This window comes from Jatropha curcas, chromosome 5, assembly GCF_041381405.1.
Source record: "Jatropha curcas cultivar XTBG-Jc1 chromosome 5, XTBG_Jcur_1.0, whole genome shotgun sequence".
NCBI classification, from domain to species: domain Eukaryota; kingdom Viridiplantae; phylum Streptophyta; class Magnoliopsida; order Malpighiales; family Euphorbiaceae; genus Jatropha; species Jatropha curcas.
In genome coordinates, this window is record NC_143155.1 from 14,641,952 (window position 1) to 14,664,536 (window position 22,585).

Consider the following 22,585-nt stretch of genomic DNA (forward strand, 5'->3'; position numbering starts at 1 on the left):
TTTTTTCATTTGTATTTTCATATTTTAATTTGTTCAGAACAATAAAATTTACATTTTTATACTGTTATTGAATTGGTTGTGTGATATATATGCATTTATGTGAACTTTCACAGGTGCAGAAAAATTTTGGTTTCAAAATAATATTTAATTTTTTTTATTTTTTTTTCGATTTTTGCGACCGATTTGCGACCGATTTGATACCAAAAGTGAAAATTATGAATTTATACTTTGCGACCGATTTCAAAAAATTGCGACCGACAATCTGCGACCAAAGTTGCGACTGAATTTCCAATTAAACCATGACCAAAAATTGCGACCGATTATTCAATTTTGCGACCGATTTTATCGGTATCTAATTTGCGACCGATTCTCTCATCGGTCGCAAAATAAGTTTGCGACCAGTATTTTTGCGACCGATGATTGTCGGTCCCAAATCGGTCGCTAAAGCAAATTAGCGACTGATTTTTGCCATTTTGCGACCGATTGGTCGGTCGCAAAATGGCGTTTTTTTTTGTAGTGGTAATTTTATGCAATGCAATTTTAAAATTTTAGTTTGTGTTGAATTGATTGAAAAATAAAAAATTACATGTTATTAATTAATGTTAAAAAAAGAACTAAATCAATTAAATATGTGCAAGTGAATAAGTATAATTGTGTAACTAAAATAAATGACAAATAAACATAGTTATGTAACTAAAATTACTCTTTTTTTTTTTTGTAATTATGAAATAATGCATTGTATTTGTTATTATTGTTGTTATTATTCTTAAATATTTTTTTGTTTTTAAATGAATGATGCGTTTGGGTTGGAGGGCTAGTAGTGGCCATTTTGCCTTTGGAGAATGTTGGTATGATATAGAAGTGTTTATTAAAGTGTGTTTGTATTTGAGATTTGATTGTGTTGTGCCGAAGTGCTGCCGAATTTTTTTCCAAAAAATTCAATATGTGGAATCGTACACTTACCTTTATTATAGTAGGTTCATATATATATATATATATATATATATATATATATATATATATGTAACCTTAGTATTGAATAAATGAACTTAGTGAGTTTACATTTATATATAGTTACCCTTATTATAGAAATAACCTTAGTAAGTTAGAAGTGTAAATTGAACATTACATTTAGCATGTTTTAAGGATGGTTTAGACTAATGCGATTACATATAATTTGGCCTTTATAAACACAGTGTTAATAAGGTAAAAAAAATGCGGACTAATCGAGATTGGATGTACTGGAGGTACGAGGTCAATGGGATATTAAGACGAGTTCTTGCAAGGATTGGAGGCGTTTATACAGTTTGCATTTGGTAATCCCAGTTGTATGGATGGTAATAAGTTGAGGTGTCCATGTAATCACAATAAGTGTCGAAATAGAGCCTTCTTAGATATCGATACAATTAAACCTTATTTATGCAAAAATGGGTTCGTTGAAAATTATTACGAATGGATACATCATGGTGAACCTCGAGTTTCCAGTGGGTTAGGCCACTCTATTTCGGTAAGTTTAGAAGGTCAGCCTTATCAATTTCAGTATGGTAATCAATGCATGATATGGTAATCGATGCGAGTAGAGTAGAATGTCATTGGGATAATATGGAGGAATCACCATTCTAATCATTACATCATTTATTTCAACTCATACTTACATATTGGCATTGTACAATGACATACACCTGCAGAAAATTAAAAAGAATGTGCATAGTAAGGCAAAGGTCGAGAGATCAATTTGCAATGCATATTTGGTGGAAGAAGCTTCCACCTTCTGTTCACACTACTTCGAACCACATGTTTTCACCAAGCATCGGAGAGTGCCACGTAACGATGACGGAGGAGATCGAATAGAATCTGAGTTTGAAGGAAATCTAACAATTTTCACCTATCCTGGGCGTACGATTGGTAAATAAAAAAAATGACGATTGACTAATGTAGAGATACGAGCGGATCAAACCTATATTTTGTTGAATTGCGAAGAGATTACACCATTTGTACAGTAAGTATACATATTGTAAACAATTTAAACCCGGTGTGGGGCGTAGTTAAATCATACGTATGCTAATTTTGTTCATTCATAAACATGAAATATATCAATCTTTTGAGGCTTCAAAATCCTAATTTGACTGATACTGCAGTTGATGCAAAACTGGACTTTGAATTTGCAGAATGGTTCAAATATTATGTAAGTTACTTTCAATGTACACAACATGGAATGTACATTATTAGATCTCACTCGTGTCATTACTATTTCCCATAAGCTTGAAGCTCGGAAAGCGATATTGGTAATAGATTCATTACGGATCTAGCAAAGGGACCTCTACCGATTGCTAATGCCTAATCTGGCTACTTTGTAAATGGTTACAAGTTTCACACTGAGGGTTATGGGAGAAGCAGAAAGACAATGAACAGCGGTGTTTGCATAAAGAGATCAAACTACAATGACGTGTCAAACAATTTTTATGGGAAATTGGTTGAGGTTTTAGAGTTAGAATATCCAGGCCTACCACTGAAGTGCACAATCTTATTCAAATGTGAATGGTTTGATCCTACACCAAACGTTGGCATGAAGGTTCATCCTAAGTATAATCTGGTAGATATTAATCAAAGAAGAAGATATACAAAGTATGAACCTTTTGTATTGGCAATGCAAGCTGCACAGGTGTACTATGTCTCATATCCATCGTTTAAACGAGATCATTGCGATTGGATGACAGTGCGTAAAATCAAGGCTAGATTAGTTGTTCATGCACTTGAAACCAAACAATCTGCTTCACTCGCAATATCGGAGCCATTTCAAGAAGTTAGGGTTGATACGCAACCGATGCAAGTTGTTGAAGATTTAACAGATAGATTGGATGATGAAAGCCGATTTTATGTTGAAATAGGAGCATCGGATGATGAAGAGGAAGAAGATCAAATCATCATGGGTACCTCAGAAGACGAATATGAAGAAGAGGAAGAAGATGAAGAGGAGGATGAAGCAGATGATAATGAAGACACTTAATACTTAGAACAGTTTTACTGTTACAAATCGATAGATGTATATCTAATATTATTAATGAAGAATTTCAATGTTATTAACTTTCTTTACTCATATTTATCACATGTTCTACAATTCATATAATTGTATACATACATATCTAGGTTCTGATATCTGCAATACAGATGGCTAGAGGCAGAGCGTTTGATTCAGACGCGTCCGGCAGTGGTACGCGTGGAGGTCGTGGCCTAGGACGCAGTACCCGTGGACGAGGAGGGACTATCCCTCCTTCGTCTTCAGGTACGTATGGGGCTTCATCCTCTGCTCAGCGACCAGTACTGCCGCCATCACTTCCTTCTGCTCCTTCCTCTTCTACCCCAGTTTCTGGACCAGTACATTCTTCACCAGCTGCACAGTCACATACTGTGCAAGGTAATCATAAATGTCATTACTGTGATTTCAATTATATATTAATTATTTATCTGCATTTATAGCATTTGTCACTTCTTTTGCAGCTTCATCAGATCCATGTACCAGCCTCAGTTTGGTAGCGGGACAGTAAGTACTTATTCACTGTTTCCTCTATACTTGGTTTTGTTCAGATTGTAATGCTTTCGTCTAATTATATTTCACTTGTGTTTTTTTTTTTCTCAGTGTGAACACCCAAATTTTGAGGCTCAAAGGCTCTCAGCTCCTTCAGTGACTTATTGTGCCGGACGGGATGAAGGTTTGACTTGTACCATCTCCAAGCCGAAGGCGCCAGCCCTGATCTGGGATCAGTCTGGAGTAACTCTGGGCGAGTGTAAGGAAAGTACTCGAATGCCCAAGTCTGCAGAACAAAAAAAGAGAATCAGTGAGAAAGGAAAATCAAGATAAACAGAAAAAAAACACACAGAAAGGGAGAATGTTCTTTACATTACCTCCCAGAAGTAGAAAGTCCCGCTAAGCTTGCCATGGCCTCGACTCAGGTCACACATATCGTCATACATGCGGCTCAGAATAGAGCCGGCCCAGTCATACTCCTCTAAAAGGGCCAAGTTCTCCAAACTCTTCAAGATAGAAGGGTTAAACTTCTCTTTCCTGTTGGACCAAAAGGTCGAAGCAAACAACAGCAACAAAGTGAATCGGGCCACCTGAGTAGCCGTCAACTCTCCCCGCCCGTATCTAGCATAAATGCCCGGGGCCTGGAGGGATAACCAGCGTCTGGAAATGCTCAAAGCAGGGGTAGCAGAACCTGGTTCGGCCAGCCGAGGCAGGTCTATCCCAATCAGCTCCACCATCCGGTCGGAGGAGATATCAATCCTCCAGTCATCATATAGCTCGATCGGCCGAATCCCGAAAGGGATCCCGGATATCACAGAAAGTCTGTAGGAGTCATTGTCAACTCGCCCCAAGAGAAGTGGAAAGTGTTGGTGGTATCCCACCACCTTTCAGCCAAAGCACACAATAACTCCTTGTAGTTACTCCGACCCATATCAAAATGCCTCAAATAGCCCAGGTAAGATGGATGAATGATCGCGCCAACCGGGCTGTTTGGATCGAATAGTTCGAGCGGAATTCCAGCCACAGAACTCTCACCTACATCCAATTTAATACGAGAGTCCTAAAAGGTAAGTCAACCTAAGAGTTACTCCTCGATTCCTTACTAAGGGTAATATCTTAGTTCTACCCTAACATGCATACTAATAAAAAGCAGTAAGCACAGGAATTTTTTTTTCAAAATCACAATTTGGCCTAAGGCCGAAAGTTCACAATTTGGCCTAAGGCCCAAAATTTCACAAATCCAAAATTTCACAAATTGACCTAAGGCCCAAAAAATCACATTTTGGCCTAAGGCCTAAAAATCACAATTCGGCCTAAGGCCCAAATGTTAAACGAATAAAAGTGAAAGGGAACTCACCTGGGCAAAGATGTCGGTCATGGAGGCATGAGTATCTGCGTCTGCCATAAGATCGACCTCGCCGAGAGAAATCCCTAGAGACCCGAGGAAATCCTCGTCGCTGCTATAGCTTGGAAGAGCCATAGAAGAAATTGGTCTTGTAGCTTTGAAAGTTGAGAGAATTTGAGAGAGCTTTTGTATGTAGAAAGTTTAGAATGTGTAGAATGGGTGAATTTTAAGCTATTTATAAGCAAATAGCCAAAAGGCAGGTCTTCTAGACGCGTCAAATTTTCGCCTCCAAAATTTGTGTTTCAGACAACCACCGACTCCCATAAATCATTTTTTATGGTTGCCAGTGGGGGGCAACTGTGAACACCCAAATTTTGAGGCTCAAAGAGCCAGCATGCCCGGATGCAAGCAGTCCGGCCGGACCGAAGGCCATTTTGGAAGTTTACCGAAAGTATGCCAATATGGTACTTGAAACGTCCGGGACGTCGCGAGGATCGTGAAACCGGTCCCGGAATTTTTTTCGGAGGACTGGAGCTCCCGGAAAAACCTCCGGAGCGAGATTTAGTAAAACCACCAGGCACGGCGGCCCAGCCGCTGGCTTCCGGTGACCCAGCCGCCGGCCACCGGCGGCACGAGCCGCCGAGCCCCGGCGGCCCAGCCGCCGGCCACCGGCGGCACGAGCCGCCGAGCCCCGGCGGCCCAGCCGCCGGCCACCGGCGGCACGAGCCGCCGAGCCCCGGCGGCCCAGCCGCCGAGCACCGGCGGCCCGAGCCGCCGAGGCAGGCGGTCCGAGCCGCCGAGTATCGGCGGCCCAGCCGCCGAAACAGTCCGTTTTTCACCTATAAATAGTGGCCCCGGGCCTTCTGTTTTCCTCACTCAGTCTGTGTTGACGGATGCTCCTTCTCCCTACACTCTTTGCGATTCTTTACTGCTTTCTTGCATTTTTTTAATTTTAGTTTTATTTTATTGTTGTGATACTTGGTCACTTAAAATTAAATTAAAATTAATTCCCTTAACGAGGAGCTTAACCTGGAGTTGAGAAGTGGCCGTCGATTAAATCAGGTATGTGAATCAAAACTCTGCCTATTTAATTTTAGCACTTCATACATTCTTCTCTTCTACTCCTAATAATTCTATAACTGCATAAATGCATTCATGACATCTTTAGGCAAATAAACTGCCTCAAATATTTAAGTTTAGGCTAAATGCCCGGTTAATAAATAATCGTGGTATTACAGCCTAAATCCGACGATATTGGCTTAAAATACCTAGTTAATCAATAGCTATGGTATAATCGCCTTTACTTCGAACAAATCTGGCTTAAGTCCAATTAATCAATAATTGCGGCTAAAAAGCTTTAATTAAACACGTTTTCTTGGCAATAAATTGCCTACATTATAAATCAATTAATCACTTTTGGCAAACAAATTGTCTATAAGTGAGATTGATCCTTTTTTAGCGACAAATCGCTTAAATCACAAATTTTGGCTAAAAGCCTTCAATTAATCACTTTCGGCAAATAAAATGGCCTTAAATCAACCAGTTTTGGCGACAATCGCCCAATCATCAATTTTTTGGCAATAAATTGCCTAAATCAATGTTTTGGCTTTAAAGCCTTCAAATAAATCAAATTTTGGCGACAATCGCCTAATTCACATCAATTTCTGGCAACAATTGCCTAAATTAAATCTTTTTGGCTAAAAGCCTTAAATCCACATTTTTGGCATCAAATGCCTAAAAATCAATCAATCCTTTGGCAAAAAGCCTAAACAAAAATGCACAAAGCATACACACACTCATGCATAAAGCATACCCATTCAAAGCCCTTCAAAGAAGGCCTATCGAACTACGTCGACTTTAATCTTCCATTCAAACGGAAGTACGTAGGCACGTTTGGGATTTAACCCCGAACGGCAAGTCGAAATCACATAAACATTTTGTTTGATCCAATTATTTCATTTTACCTTGCAAAGCATTCATTGTTTTGGTTAGTTCATCAGCATGACATAGTCTCGGGATCCACCTTGGGTTCGTAGACCATGCCTTAACTTTGGGTTAATTAATCTAGCATTTAGGTTAATTAAAATCGGAGTCACTTAGGGTTTTTTCCTAGTTTACCCTAAAATAATTAAACAAGGTGGCGACTCATATACTCACGTGCATTTCTGTCCTTTGTCATATGCATTCACTTGCAATGATGTTTGGGGAGGGGTTCACAGTTTGGCGACTTCACTGGGGAGTGTACTTATGTAATCTTTTTGCATAAAAGTGGACTACAATTGCTGTGTAAACTAACCAGCCCTTCTTGAGGGTTTTATTTTACTATGCTTTGTTTTGCAGGGTACCCCAACAAAAAAAAAATCTAGTATTCTTTCTTTAAGAATACGAGATTGAGGAAATTTGGACTCAACTTGTACAATTTAATTAAATCATTTTAATTTGTTGATTTATTTGCATGATTGAGAATCCTTTTCTCCATTGCATAAAAAAAATGAATTTCAAATGAATTTCTTCTCTCTCTGTTCAAACTTCTGAGTCTGGATAGCAAGTAGCGCTGATCGGCAGGTCTCATTGATTATGTCGACGGACAGCCAAAGCGTCCTCCCTGTTACCGTAAACTGCCCCTAATCCTTTTGGGGGTGGCCCATGGGTATGCGTACCGTTGGACCCACGCGAAACTCTTTGTTTCACATGTGGTTAGGTATATCCATACTCAAGGTTCAAGGGTCCCTTATAAGCCGATTCTCTATTTGAGTCATAGCCTATAGAACCTATCCTTTGGGACTGTATGCACCCAATGATGTGAACCATACCATTAAATAGATTATGACGTGTTGTTATGCGCATTCATGACATATCATAAACATGAGGTAAACACAAAGAGAGCATGAAATACTCTTCTCATTCATGCACAGTTGGACAAAAGAGTCGATCTACGTCAGTTACCTTGACACACCAACCACTGTATCTAATCCAACTACCCTTATCCTTACAGGTGCCCACGATCCAAGTGCCCACATCAGTGCCAGCCACTCCTACAGTACTATCACCAACTTCACCAGCTACACCAGCTTCACCCACGACCTCAACAGCTTTACCTGCACAAATGGCATCGCTCGCTGATATCCAAACCCTCATTGAACAACTAGAGGCCAGAATGGAGGCCAGAATGAATGAGGCATTGGCTGCCCAAAGGACCGCCCTGATAATTGAGCTAGGCAATGGTAATGGAAATGGGGCTTCGGCTGGGGGAAATGGACCTGCTGCTTCCAATCAGGGTCCTGTTGCTGAGCCTACAAACCCTACCCTGAACTTGGATGATGTGCCCTCCAAAACTGCTTCTGAGCTGGAAGCTCAAAGAATGAGAGAGAAGCTAGAACTCCTAGAAAGATCTATCACTGCTCTCAAAACCCACAAGGAGGTGGTGGACATGGACTCTTTGTCCTTGTTCCCCGAGGCAAGACTGCCAACCAAGTTCAAGATGCCCAACATGGACAAATTTGATGGAACCACTTGTCCTAAAACTCATTTGAAAATGTATGTGGGGGCCCTTAACCCGTTTGGATTGAGCAGCGAGCTCCTTGCTCAGTTGTTCCAGCAATCTCTCACTGGCGCTGCTTTGAGATGGTTTGTCAGTTTAGACCGGTCCAAAATGAAGACCTGGGAAGACATTTGCAATGCATTCAATTCCCAATACCATTATAATATGGAGGTGGATGTTACTCGAAGGGAGCTAGAAACCACCAAGCAGAAAAATAATGAGCCCTTTTCCTCATTCCTTACGAGGTGGAGAGCCAAGGCCGCCCAAATAATTAATCGACCCTCTGAGCAAGAACAGGTAGACATAATCATTAAGAACCTGCAGCCTGTTTACCAACACCAACTACAAACCCAGTACCTACCAACGTTTCAGTCGCTCATTGCCACTGCTACAAAGGTAGAAGATCTGATTCAAATGGGGCAACTGAAAGAAGACTCGGGAACCTCAAAGTACAAGAAACCTAGCCAAGCAAGCAAGGTCCACGAAGTGGCTAGCATCACCCCCACGAATCCTTTACGTGTGGGAAACATGAGGAATAATAATCAATCATCCAGAAGAACCTATACTGATCTCGGGATGCCAATCCTTGTGGTATTCCGAGAAGCCGTCAAGGCTAATTACATAAAGCCTTTGGAAGCAAGGCCACCGCCGAATCTGTTGCCAAGGAATTACAGGGCTGATGAATACTGTGAGTATCATCAGGGGCATGGGCACAAGACTGAAGCGTGCTGGACGCTTAAAAACCGCATCCAGGACCTGGTGGATAACGGTTCGATTATCCTGAGGAGTAAGCCAAACGTTAATACCAACCCCTTACCAAATCACGGGATAAATGCTATCATGGCTAACCAGGAACTGATCGATCCTTTCGAACTGTTCCTAGAGATGAATAATATCTGTGTCCTGGATCTGAATGACTTAACCGAGGAACTTGATGCTATAACCAGGAGCAGGAGACAATATGAGCCACTAGTCTTGGATAAAATCCAAAGCAAGCCCTACCAGAGGGCAGAGGAGCTAAAGGAAGACCCGGTACTTACACAACTAAAAAAGACAAAGCTAGGGTATCAATCTGGGAACTTCTAGCATCGTCCTTTCCTCATCGCCAAGCTCTTTGCAAGGCTTTGAGTCAACTTCAGACATCAGTGGAGTTTAGCCCCGAAGTACTAGTATCCACCCTTACCCAATCATCTAAGATGCAGAGCATCGGGTTTTCTGATGACGATTTACCCAGGGAGGGAGGCAGTCATAATAACGCCCTGTATGTCACCGTCCAGACCAGAGACAAAACTGTCCCCATGGTTCTCATTGATAATGGGTCAGCACTAAACGTCTGCCCACTAAGGGTAGCCAGCTGTTTGGGGTTAGAGGAAACAGATTTCACTCCATCGGACCAAATAGTGAAAGCTTATTACAGTACCCGGAGGGAAGTGTTGGGGGTTGCTACGCTAAAGTTAACAGTTGGGCCGGCTGTGATGGAAGTTCCATTCCAGGTGATTGATGTACCGACTAGCTTCAACCTGCTTCTGGGCCGACCGTGGATACACCACACTAAGGCAGTACCCTCGTCCTTGCACCAAAAGGTCAAGTTTCCCTATGAGGACAAAGTTATCACCATTCAGGGGGACGACTACAGCCAGCTGAAAAAGCCAAAGGGTCAGCCTCTCTTTGAGGTCAACCCCGAAACTGCAAATCTACCCCTCTCGGGATTCCAATATGACACTGTACAATTCTTAGAGGGAAAGACTGTAAGCTCTCGAATTCTTTTTGATTTCGGGACAGTGCAAATAAACTGCATAGTGCCTCTGATGCTGAAAATGTCCTACCTACCAGGAATGATTATGGCAAGGTCCGGGAAGAAGTATCCTGCACTGCAAGCTTGGGAGTGTCCAGTGAATGAAGGGGCCTATGGACTAGGCTACGAGCCTACTGACGAAGACCGGGCTGAAAGAGGTAGAAGAAGAGGAAGGAAAGAGAATGTACAGATGCGGCCTTACCTATTAACTCTGAACAGCTACTTCTGCAAACCGGGAGAAGCAGTTCCTTACTGTGGCTTCCGAGAACCCTTTTGCTGCCCAACCGCTAGGAAGATGCTGCCTGGGTTAGAGATATTCTCAGATGTCTGGGGCAACAAGCCCGAAACCATAACTGAACTGGATGCGGAAGACTTCATGCAGCCTAGTCTCTTTGACGAGGTTGCGGTTATCACAGGAAATGATGGGAATCGAGACCTGCTGGATCTGATCAAGCCGAATGAAGGACCTCTCACCAATTGGTACACCGAGGAGGAGCGCGCTGTTGATAAACCCCTTCCCAAATCAAACCTAGTACCTAAGTCAGTAGTCAAGTCCTGTATTGAGTCTGAGTCTGACCCTGAGTCTGAAATCGAGTCAGAGTCCAGTTCCAGTTCTGAGTCGTCCGTGTCGGATCTAGAAGATCCAGATTTCAAATTTGATGTAATCTTTGAAGACGATTCCGTCATAATCAATAAAGGCTTGCAAATTCTTGATTACCCTGCGTGTCTGTCTTTCCAAGCATTTCCAAGCAAAAATAATCAAATAAATGAAATAAAAAATGAAAAGGAAAAAATAATGATTGGCAAAGAAGAAAATGAACATACATACATTGCATCTGATTGTATGAACAGGGAACAAGTCAGTGAATGTTTGAAGAAATTTGCCGATTGCTTCATGTGGAAGTCAAGTGACATCACGGGAATCGACCCAGCAATAGTGGTGCATAAGATTCCGGTATACCCTGAGGCTAAGCCAGTAAAACAGAAGCTTAGGAGACTGAAGACAGAATGGTCCTTGAAAATCAAGGAGGAAGTTGCCAAGCAACTGGAGAACAAGTTCATAGAACCCATTGCTTACCCGATATGGTTAGCAAACATTGTGCCGGTTCCTAAGAAGGATGGAAAAGTCAGAATGTGTGTGGATTATCGGGATTTGAATAAAGCATGTCCGAAGGACGACTTCCCCCTACCGCACATTGACTTGCTGGTTGACCGAATGGCTGGACATGAGATGGTGTCCTTGACCGATCTTGATGTCAGATACAATCAAATAATGATGCATTTGCCAGACAAAGAGAAAACGGCATTCATCACAGAGTGGGGAACCTACTGCTACAGGGTCATGCCTTTTGGGCTCAAAAATGCCGGGGCAACCTATCAAAGAATGGCGACAACCATCTTCCATGACATGATTCACAAAGAAGTCAAAGTGTATGTGGACGACATGGTTGTCAAATCAAAAACAGCTGAAGAACATACAACAGCACTTGAGAAGTTCTTCCTTAGACTTCGAAAGTACAACTTAAAGCTCAACCCGACGAAATGTCTATTTGGAGCTACATCCGGAGTATTTCTAGGGCACATGGTCAGTCGGAAGGGCATAGAGATTGACCCTTCAAAAGCCAAGGCCATTTTAGAAATGCCAGCACCAAGGACGGAAAAAGAAGTTCGGGGTTTCCTGGGAAGGCTACAGTACATCAGCCGGTTCATTAATCAATTGGCCGATACTTGTGGTCCGATCTTCAAATTACTCAGGAAAGGAGTAGCGGTTAAATGGAATGAGGATTGCCAGAAAGCTTTCGACCAAGTCAAGCAATATCTGCTATCCCCGCCAGTTTTACAGCCACCAAGGCTAGGAAAGCCTTTATTATTATACCTATCAGTGACAGAAGAAGCGATGGGTGCAATGCTAGCTCAACAAGTAGAAGATACAAGAATAGAAAATGCCGTGTATTACCTTAGCAAGAGGATGCTGGAATACGAGCTAAAATACAACAAGATAGAGAAGTTGTGTCTGGCTCTAGTGTGGGCCTATACAAAGCTGCAGCACTACCTCTCGTCTTACACGACCTATGTCATTTCTGAATCGAACCCCTTGAAATTCCTTATGGAGAGGCCGGTTTTTGACTGCAAGATGGCTAAGTGGGTATCAGTGCTCGCAGCTTATGATTTAAAGTTTGTACAACGGAAGGCAGTAAAAGGTGGAGCCTTGGCTGACCAATTAGCAGAATTACCGGTCGAAGACCAGATGCCGGAGGTAGAATTTCCTGATGAAGACTTGTTAAGCTTGGAAAGTGAAGTCTGGGAGATGTACTTCGATGGAGCTTCAAACTACCATGGAAATGGGGTTGGTGTCGTATTCAAAACTCCTTGTGGAGAGTACGTCCCAATCGCAGTCAAACTAGATTTCGACTGTACCAACAACGAAGCCGAGTATGAAGCTTGCATCAAGGGGTTAGAAGCAGCCCTGGAAAAAGAAATAAAAATCCTTATGGTTTTTGGAGATTCCAACCTGATAGTCTCTCAAGCTCTAAGGAAATGGAAAATTAAGGAAGAGCGGTTGGTTCCTTACCTACGACGCTTAGATGAATTAGCTCAGCAGTTTGAGGAATTATCTTTTCACTACCTGCCGCGCGCCAAAAATCAGTTTGCAGATGCGCTGGCTACTTTAGCCTCCATGGTTAATGTAGGAGGGGATCGAGTCATTCGACCTCTGACGGTTCGGCTACAGAAACGGCCAGCACATGTCATGAATCTAGTCGACGACAAGCCGTGGTTTTGGGATATACAGAATTATCTTCAGAATGAAGCCTACCTGGAGGGATCTGCCAAGACTGATCAACGGACATTGAGACAGTTAGCATCTGGATATTTCCTTACTGGGGGAGTTCTGTATAGGAAAAGTTGGAATGGCTTACACCTAAGGTGCTTTGATGAGGGGGAAGCCCAAACCATCATGGATTCCTTGCATAATGGGGAGTCCGGTCCGCACATGCACGGGATAGCCTTGGCCCGGAAAATTATGAACTTAGGTTATTACTGGTCAACCATGAATGCAGACTGCGTGAGGCATGCGCGGAAGTGCCATGAGTGTCAAATTTTTGCCAAGCTACAAAAGCAGCCCTCGGTCAATCTGAATCCCATTGCTTCACCATGGCCTTTCGCAACTTGGGGCATAGATGTGATCGGAAAAATCCACCCAAAGGCTTCCAATGGCCATCAGTTCATCCTGGTTGCTGTTGATTATTTCACCAAGTGGATTGAGGCAGCCTCCTATTCGGTCTTGAATGCCAAGAAGGCAGCACAGTTCGTTCGTACCAACATCCTTTGTCGGTATGGAACACCATTTGAGATCATTACTGATAATGGGTCTCACTTTCAAAGTGAATTTTCAGACCTACTGAAGCAAAAGAAGATTCAGCATCATAAGTCTTCACCCTATCGCCCACAGACAAATTGGGCTGTAGAGGCTGTAAACAAGGCTATAAAGGTCATTTTGCAGAAGACATTTCAAAAGCATAGAGCTTGGCATGAACAATTGCCAAATGCCTTGTGGGGATACAGGACTTCAATCAGAACGCCTATTGGGGCAACCCCGTATTCCTTAGTATATGGCATGGAAGCAGTGTTGCCTATTGAGCTGGAAGTTCAGTCAGCAAGAATTATCCGAGAAAGCCAGATCAGCGAAGCAGATTGGACTGAGAACTATCATTTGCAACTCTTGGGTATGGATGAAAAGCGATTGCGAGCAATCCACCAAACTCAAGTTTATCAAAGAATAATGGCGCGACATTTTAATAGGAGGGTCAAAGACCGGAAGTTGGAAGAGGGTTGTTTGGTTTTGAAAGAAATTAGACAGCCAATCGTAGACCCACATGGGAAGTTTCGTCCTCATTGGGCTGGACCCTATGTGTTGAAGAAGATACTATTTGGCGGAGCCGTCATCTTGACTGATTTGGATGGTTTGAAATTCACAAATCCATGTAATTTAGATCAGTTAAAAAGATATTTTGTGTAATTGTAATCATTGCATATTTGAACTACATTAGACCTGATTCTCTTTGGAAAAAAGGAATTATATATCGGAGATATGTAGGCAGTCCTCTTTGGGCGCGGTCTAAACATTAATATAAAAATTATTATTTCATAATTCTTTTCTTCTTTGCCCATAATAATAAAAAAAGGGGAAAAGAAAAAGTAAAAAAAAAAAAAGAAAGGAAAACCCGCTAAGTCAAAAACCCGAGAGGGCGGCTTAGGCAAAAGTCGGGACCCGCTAAGTTGAAAACCCAAAAAGGACGACTTGGGCAAAAATGGGTAGCTCGCTAAGTCGAAAACCCGAAAAGGGCGGCTTAGGCAAAAGTTAGAGCTTTGAATAAATAAAAGTTGGAAAGTGCTTGGAAAGCTAAAATACAAATGTCATTCATAAAGCAAGCAGTTCAAATCAAGCAGAAAAGAGAGAGTCCAATGAATAATAAAGTCTAAGTCAAAGTCTCAAATAAAAAGCCAAAAAAATACATCCAAAAAAAAAAAATCCAAAAGCCAAATAAAAGTCAAAATAAGAGAAAGATAGTAAAAGCCTATAGGAGTCTAGGTGTCCCGTCTCCTCCGTGGGGCAACATCCTCTGAGTCTTCCCTGGCTGTTAAACTCTGCCCAGCCTCACCTGTCCGAGGAGCCAACACAATCTCCTCACCTGTCCTAACCTCATCAACAATGTTAGCTTGAACCCAACCTTCGAGAACACTCAGCAGTGCAGTCCTCCTTGGTCTCTCAATCAGCCAGACAGCAGTAATAAACCAAGCCCGATACTCAGGAGAAGTTTGAACACTGGCAGGATTAGGTAAAGGCTTAATCATGCGATGATCTCTAACCCAAGCCCTAAGGATGGCTCGGGTAACACCCGGGGTAATAGCTGAATCAGCCGAAAAGTCATCCATAATCGGAACAGTTTGGTCTATCCCCATTTGCCTCAAAACGCGCGAAGCGCAGTACCAAGTACAGTGTGTGAGGCCTAAAAGATAAACCCGAGAATGGCGAAAGGTGACCTGGATGAAGCGGGTGATGCTGTACCATGAGATGAACCACAGTATCTCATTTGGACCCAACTTAATTAGCCATGAAGTCCATGAATCAGTAGATGGGTGGGTGATCAAAATCCTCCGCATACGATACTGAGTGGGATTATAGGGCAGGAGAGTAAGAGTAACAACCACTTGAAGGTTGTCCTTCAACCAGACCTGAGTAATGGATCCTTTCTATTACAAGGGAGTAAAGTAAAAAAAAGACAGGAAAAGATAAGAAAGATGATAAAGGGAAATACCTGGAGAATGATGGGAGAAACTGTCCAGTCATCAAACCCTAAAGCAGCCCTGTCAAGGCTCCTAATAGTCTCGGCCAGCACAATGCCGCCAATACAGCCCATATCCTCCATTTGTCGAACCGCTGGCTTCCGGTGACCCAGCCGCCGAGCCCCGACGGCCCAGCCGCCGAGGCAGGCGGTCCGAGCCGCCGAGTACCGGCGGCCCAGCCGCCGAAACAGTCCGTTTTTCACCTATAAATAGTGGCCCCGGGCCTTCTGTTTTCCTCACTCAGTCTGTGTTGACGGACGCTCCTTCTCCCTACGCTCTTTGCGATTCTTTACTGCTTTCTTGCATTTTTTAATTTTAGTTTTATTTTATTGTTGTGATACTTGGTCACTTAAAATTAAATTAAAATTAAATCCCTTAACGAGGAGCTTAACCTGGAGTTGAGAAGTGGCCGTCGATTAAATCAGGTATGTGAATCAAAACTCTGCCTATTTAATTTTAGCACTTCATACATTCTTCTCTTCTACTCCTAATAATTCTATAACTGCATAAATGCATTCATGACATCTTTAGGCAAATAAACTGCCTCAAATATTTAAGTTTAGGCTAAATGCCCGGTTAATAAATAATCGTGGTATTATAGCCTAAATCCGACGATATTGGCTTAAAATACCTAGTTAATCAATAGCTATGGTATGATCGCCTTTATTTCGAACAAATCTGGCTTAAGTCCAATTAATCAATAATTGCGGCTAAAAAGCTTTAATTAAACACGTTTTCTTGGCAATAAATTGCCTACATTATAAATCAATTAATCACTTTTGGCAAACAAATTGTCTATAAGTGAGATTGATCCTTTTTTAGCGACAAATCGCTTAAATCACAAATTTTGGCTAAAAGCCTTCAATTAATCACTTTCGGCAAATAAAATGGCCTTAAATCAACCAGTTTTGGCGACAATCGCCCAATCATCAATTTTTTGGCAATAAATTGCCTAAATCAATGTTTTGGCTTTAAAGCCTTCAAATAAATCAAATTTTGGCGACAATCGCCTAATTCACATCAATTTCTGGCAACAATTGCCTAAATTAAATCTTTTTGGCTAAAAGCCTTAAATCCACATTTTTAGCATCAAATGCCTAAAAATCAATCAATCCTTTGGCAAAAAGCCTAAACAAAAATGTACAAAGCATACACACACTCATGCATAAAGCATACCCATTCAAAGCCCTTCAAAGAAGGCCTATCGAACTACGTCGACTTTGATCTTCCATTCAAACGGAAGTACGTAGGCACGTTTGGGATTTAACACCGAACGACAAGTCGAAATCACATAAACATTTTGTTTGATCCAATTATTTCATTTTACCTTGCAAAGCATTCATTGTTTTGGTTAGTTCATCAGCATGACATAGTCTCGGGATCCACCTTGGGTTCGTAGACCATGCCTTAACTTTGGGTTAATTAATCTAGCATTTAGGTTAATTAAAATCGGAGTCACTTAGGGTTTTTTCCTAGTTTACCCTAAAATAATTAAACAAGGTGGCGACTCATATACTCACGTGCATTTCTGTCCTTTGTCATATGCATTCACATGCAATGATGTTTGGGGAGGGGTTCACACTCAGCATATATCCATCCTCTCGAGCATCGAGGCAAATTATGTGGATAATTAAGCTACAACTCCATAAAGAAGGATACACATGGGATGTCATACCACAAGAGGCGAGAGACTTTTATTGGGAGGAGTTTCAGGTATGCTTTGGTTTAAGTTATATCATCATTCACTGTTTACAATTCATCAAGATACCTCGTTTTATTGAAATTTTATTTTTCATTTTTTGTAGAACCATTTCGTATGGGACGAGGCAATTACGGTTTTGCTGAAAGTGGCCTGGGAGAAATTATACGCTGACAGATATGCTGACTTCACCTATAGTATGAGAACAAGCGGTAAGAAGCAGCAGTTCGTGTCTCAAGAGATATGGGAGAGCTAGCAAAAGGCTTGGGAGGATCCTACATTCAAGAGAAAGCGGGAGATATTTGCACAAAACAGGCACAGTGAGACTAGCGGTGATGGAGCAGGACCTTCTCGACACACAGGTGGATCAATATCTGCTATAGAGATAGCTCAATCAACTAGTCACTGTATATGAAACCGATGTTTAATGAAAGGACACTATATTAATATATCATGCATAAAAATTCATTACAGGCTGAAAAATTAGGTCGTGAGCCCACACCGATTGAGGTGTTTACATACACTCACACGAAGGACCACGATCTTAATACGTTTGTCGACAAACGTGCGATGAGCGTCAATGTAAGTTACAATGAAGAATATTTACATTTACCCTCTAGTTGTTGTGAAATGTACAAAGTTCAATATAATAAAGCTTGCAACTGCATTGATTAATTAATTTTTTGTTTTAAGGAGAACTATACTACAGCTCGGGAGCGTCTTATTTCTTCTCAGGCTGATGAATCTGAAGCTGAGTCAAGAATTGATAAGGTGGCACTTTATCTCGAGGCTATAAAGGGCGAGAAGAAGAGGAAGGTATATAGCATCGGGTCTCAGGCATCACAGTTTTATTGCAGCTCAACATCTCATGCTTCTGCAGCCAGCGCAAGACCATAGCCCAAGCACAGTGCCGAGGAGTTTACTGCATTACGGGCTCGCGTTGATGATCAGGAGAGATAGATTGCAGAACTTAGAGCGCTTGTCATGCGGCTGTCCGGTCAGCCCGGTGCTGGTACTTCTTCCTCTGATCTTGCGCCTGCTGCAGATCAAAATTTTTTGACATCTCAACAGCAGCCACTACCATCTCCTGATCCCGATGCTGCAGACAATACCTTGGTCACCCCTCCCAGCGATTCGACATTGGATCATGCCGTTTTTTTTGTAGTGGCTATGAAAGTGAGTGGGTTTTGATAATGGCATCTACTAGTAATGGTGGGAGTGGAGGGGAGTGCTGAAGAGATTGATACTATGTTGATGGAGGCGTGTGCAGGTTTGGCACTTGAAGAAGGCGGATTGGGTTTATGTATGAGAAGACTGTCGAGGAAGATTGGCATCTGTGTATTGTTGGGAGATTGATGACTGATTAACCTATCAAATTTTCAGCGTTCCAACAGATAATGGCAGTGGTGTGGCGGCCGGTAAAAGGGATATTAATGAAGGAGTTGGATAATAATGCTTTGTGTTCCAATTTTTTCATCAGATTGATTACGATCTTGTGCTGGAGGGTGCCCATGGAGTTTTTCGCAAAATTTAATCCTTTTACACCCTTTAGCGGAAGGGAAGCACCCAAAGAAGGCGGAGTTAACAATTACGGATATTTGGGTGTGTGTACGATCTTCCAACAGGTTTTATGGTGGAATCAATAGCAAAACATGTTGGTAATACGAATTGGCTGTTATATTCATTCTGACTCGAAGAATTATGTGGGGTTGTGGAGGGAGTATATGAGGATTACGGATTGTATGGATTTCGGAAACCGCTGAAGCGTCGGATGTAGGTGAAGAAACCTGGAGGGAATTGGTCCTGGATCAATTTCAAATATAAGCGCCTTACCATCTTTTATTTCTTTTATGGTACACTAGGCCACTTTAATAGTTTTTGTGTAAAATTATTTGATTTTCAGAGATAAAAAAGGAACAATTTGCTTACGGAGCTTCGATGAGATTTAAGCCACATAAGCCAATGGTGATGGGCACAAAACGGTTGAAGTCGAAGGCAGACCTAGTGGCTGGTGGTCTGAGGGCGATGGGTCATGATCCAATGGCAGGATACAGCAATCCAAATTCAAAGTTTGGAAGTGCTAAAAGAACAGGATTTAGAGCAATATTGCCTCCAATAATCTCGGTGACAGCTTAGAAAGCACAAGAGAAACATTCAAATACATTTGCTCATGCAAATAATGTGCAAGAAAAGCGGAAATCTAATATGTTAACTAAATCTAACCTGGAGGAGGATTCTATTACTGTCTTGGATGCTACAAGATGTAGGCAAGAAGAGGATGTTGTGGTTGAGGATACGACTATTTCTCCAATGAAAGATGTCCATAAAAATGAATTAGAGGTAGGTCCTAGGGAGCAGGACTACCTAGACCAATGAGTTTGCTAGTGTGGAACTATCATGGGCTTGGGAACCCACATACAGTTAGTGAATTAAGAGACTATGTCTCTCAGAAGAGGCCCATTTTAATTTTTTTTATGGAATGTTCTATTGATTTTAATAAAATAAATAAAGTCAAAAAGTTATTGGGTTATGAAAGCTTGTTTGTTGTTCTGCATGTTGGGTATAGTGGGGTTTAGCATTATTGTGGAAACATTAGCCCATGTGTTCTTTGATAAGCTATAGTTAGAACCATATAGATGTGAACGTGGACATATGTGGCTTAAGCACTTTTCAATTTATAGGTGTTGACCATTATTTCAGACAAGGTTCTAAGAAATTCCACCACGGTTCTAATGATGTGAGAATTAGCTCGATCGGACCTCCAAAAGTCTGACAACCCTGAAACTAAAGAGAAGGGGCAAAATGGTAAAATGCCATGATTAGTGTTGAAAAGCCAGTGTCGAAACTGATTATCCCTATATCAGTACTAATTTTGGGTGCACCGAGGCCCCTACTGGCACCGAATAGGAGCATTTCGGTGCTAATTGAGAGGACCTCGACACCGATTTTTACCCTAGATTAGCACTCCCTTGCCTATAAAAGGCATACTCCCCCTCATTCTAAACCACCTCTTGTTGCTTTATTGAGCACTTCTCAAGCTTCAACGACTCTCATTCTCCCTTTTACGATTCTAAGGCAATATAGTCTGACCTTGCTCTTCTTCCTTAATTGAGTTAAGGCTCAACTTGGTATTCAAAAGTCGATCCTTTCGACATTCATTTACACTTTAGTCTTCCTTAGACTAAAGGTATTAGTCAATTAATTGATTATTAATTAATTTAAGAATTAATTAATAATTCGTTAATTAATGCTAGTAAAATATAAGACTATAATTCCGGCCCTCGTGCCCTACCTAAGCTCTATTTGGAGAAAGACTCGACCTCTTTGGTCTTTATAATCATGGAGCTCCGATCCGGCCGCGTCACAAGTGCTAAGGTATAACCACTAAACTAAAAAATTTATTAATTAAGTTCGGTCCGTCCAGCACTTTATCAACTATCAAGCCCGGTCCGTCCGGCACTCTGCATGCTTTAAGCCTGGTCCGTCCAGCAAAATCACAAAACCAATTTTCAATCAAGCTCAGTCTACCGGCAAGCCCTTTAATCCCACTCCTCAAGTGGCACCTTCAAAACCCTACCATCCTAATCGGTGGTAAAACTTCGTACGCCCTAATCCTCGTACAAAAGAGGCACAAAGGCATACCTACATATTTTAGCCTAGGAAGCGGGCCCTCGACCGAATTGACTGGTTGGGATTTAGGAGAATGTGTCGCACGATCTAGAATCATCGATAAACGAGGCTAGAGTCGGGCTCCCCTTCGAATTACATGCTTTTAATTATTCATGCTTTAATGCACTATATGTCTGATATTGTCATGCATTACTAGTATGTTCATGCATCAATAAACTGACATTTATGCAAAACTCCGATTTTAATTTTTCAATTATAACCCAAACTATTGATTCATTTCAAAAGAAGTTGAAAATCTAGTCCCCGAACCCAATAATTCGAGGCTAGTGCATTTTATCCAAAGGCAAACTGAAAATGGAGTCCAACACGAGTTTTTTTCCTTAATCTTTTCCCCCGAAAACCAAAACAAATTAAGGTGGCGACTCTATCACATCACACACCTGTCAAAGCACTCCAAAGAGCCAACTTGACATCATTTAAGTGCTAAACTAAGCCATAATTTGACAAATCAATCTAAAATCAAACAAAAGGAACCGTAAGGAGTTCCTCCCAGTTTCCATGATGAACCGTCTAATGGGCCCATCTGGATCAATTTTGTCCTTCAGATCTTTCCCATAGTGCTCGAATGGGGGCTCATAATAGGTTTTTATAAGTTCCCTGAAAGAAGTTGTAGGAGGCAGTGAGTTGTAGGAGGCAGTTTTGGCAACTTCTTCGTTCCTTATGTTCAAAATCTGATTTGCCATGGTGTGTAGAAGGAGATTTCAATGATATTATGTCCCAAAGTGACAAGGAGGGAAGGCATTTACATCCAGGTTGGTTGTTTAATGGTTTTTGAAGTACAATAGGAGCTTGTGCCCTACGTGATTTATCGTATGTGGGATATAGGTTTACTTGGGAAAGGGGACATGTTTTGAATGACTGGGTGTTAGAGCGATTGGAAGGGTGCTTGTATCCTCATATTGGAGTATGTTATTTCTAAAAGCGTGGGTATTTCATTTGGATGTAGTCCATAGTGATCACTCTCTATTATTTGTTTCTATAAAAGCTTCGATTATTCAATATAGGCCCAAGAGTTTTCAATTTGAAAACGCTTGGCTATTTGAAGTGGATATGGAGCAAGCAGATGTTGCTGGGAAAAGGGAACTGGTCTTTCTCTTGATTTAGAAATTCAGCAATGTGGGGTATACTTGCAACAGTGGGGTTGAGATAAGGCAGTGATTTTTAAATGCAAGATTAAAAAGAGTAAAGCACAAATGTTACTGTTAAAGCATAGAAAAGATCTAGTCTCGGTGCAATTGTATCAGGTAGCACAAGACGCGTATACTGAGGTGCTTCGACAATAAGAAATTTACTGGAAGCATCGATCTAAGCAGCATTGGTTGAAGGATGGCGATCTAAACACAAAATTTTTCCATACAATGGCTTCGTGTAGGAGAAAGAAGAACTAGATTATACAATTAAAAAATAATCAAGGGGTATGGGTGGACTGGGAGTTGGGTTTGGATAAGATTATTGTAAATTCTTATGTTGAGCTTTTCTCTTCTCAGCAAGGGGATTATGAAACGTTTATAGAGTGCATGGAATAGAAGGTGTATCAGCAATATAATGATGTTTTGAATAGGCCTTTTATCGAAGTAAAGATAAAAGAGGCAATTATGGGCATGCATTTGGAGAAAACTCCCAGGCCTAACGATTTAAATCCC

General features: G+C 41.5%; 1 pseudogene; it reads left to right on the forward strand.

Annotated features, from left to right (window-relative positions):
• The first annotated feature begins 1,463 nt into the window (after positions 1–1,463).
• Positions 1,464–19,628, forward strand: LOC149496257 (uncharacterized; annotated as a pseudogene).
• Positions 19,629–22,585: the final 2,957 nt, after the last annotated feature.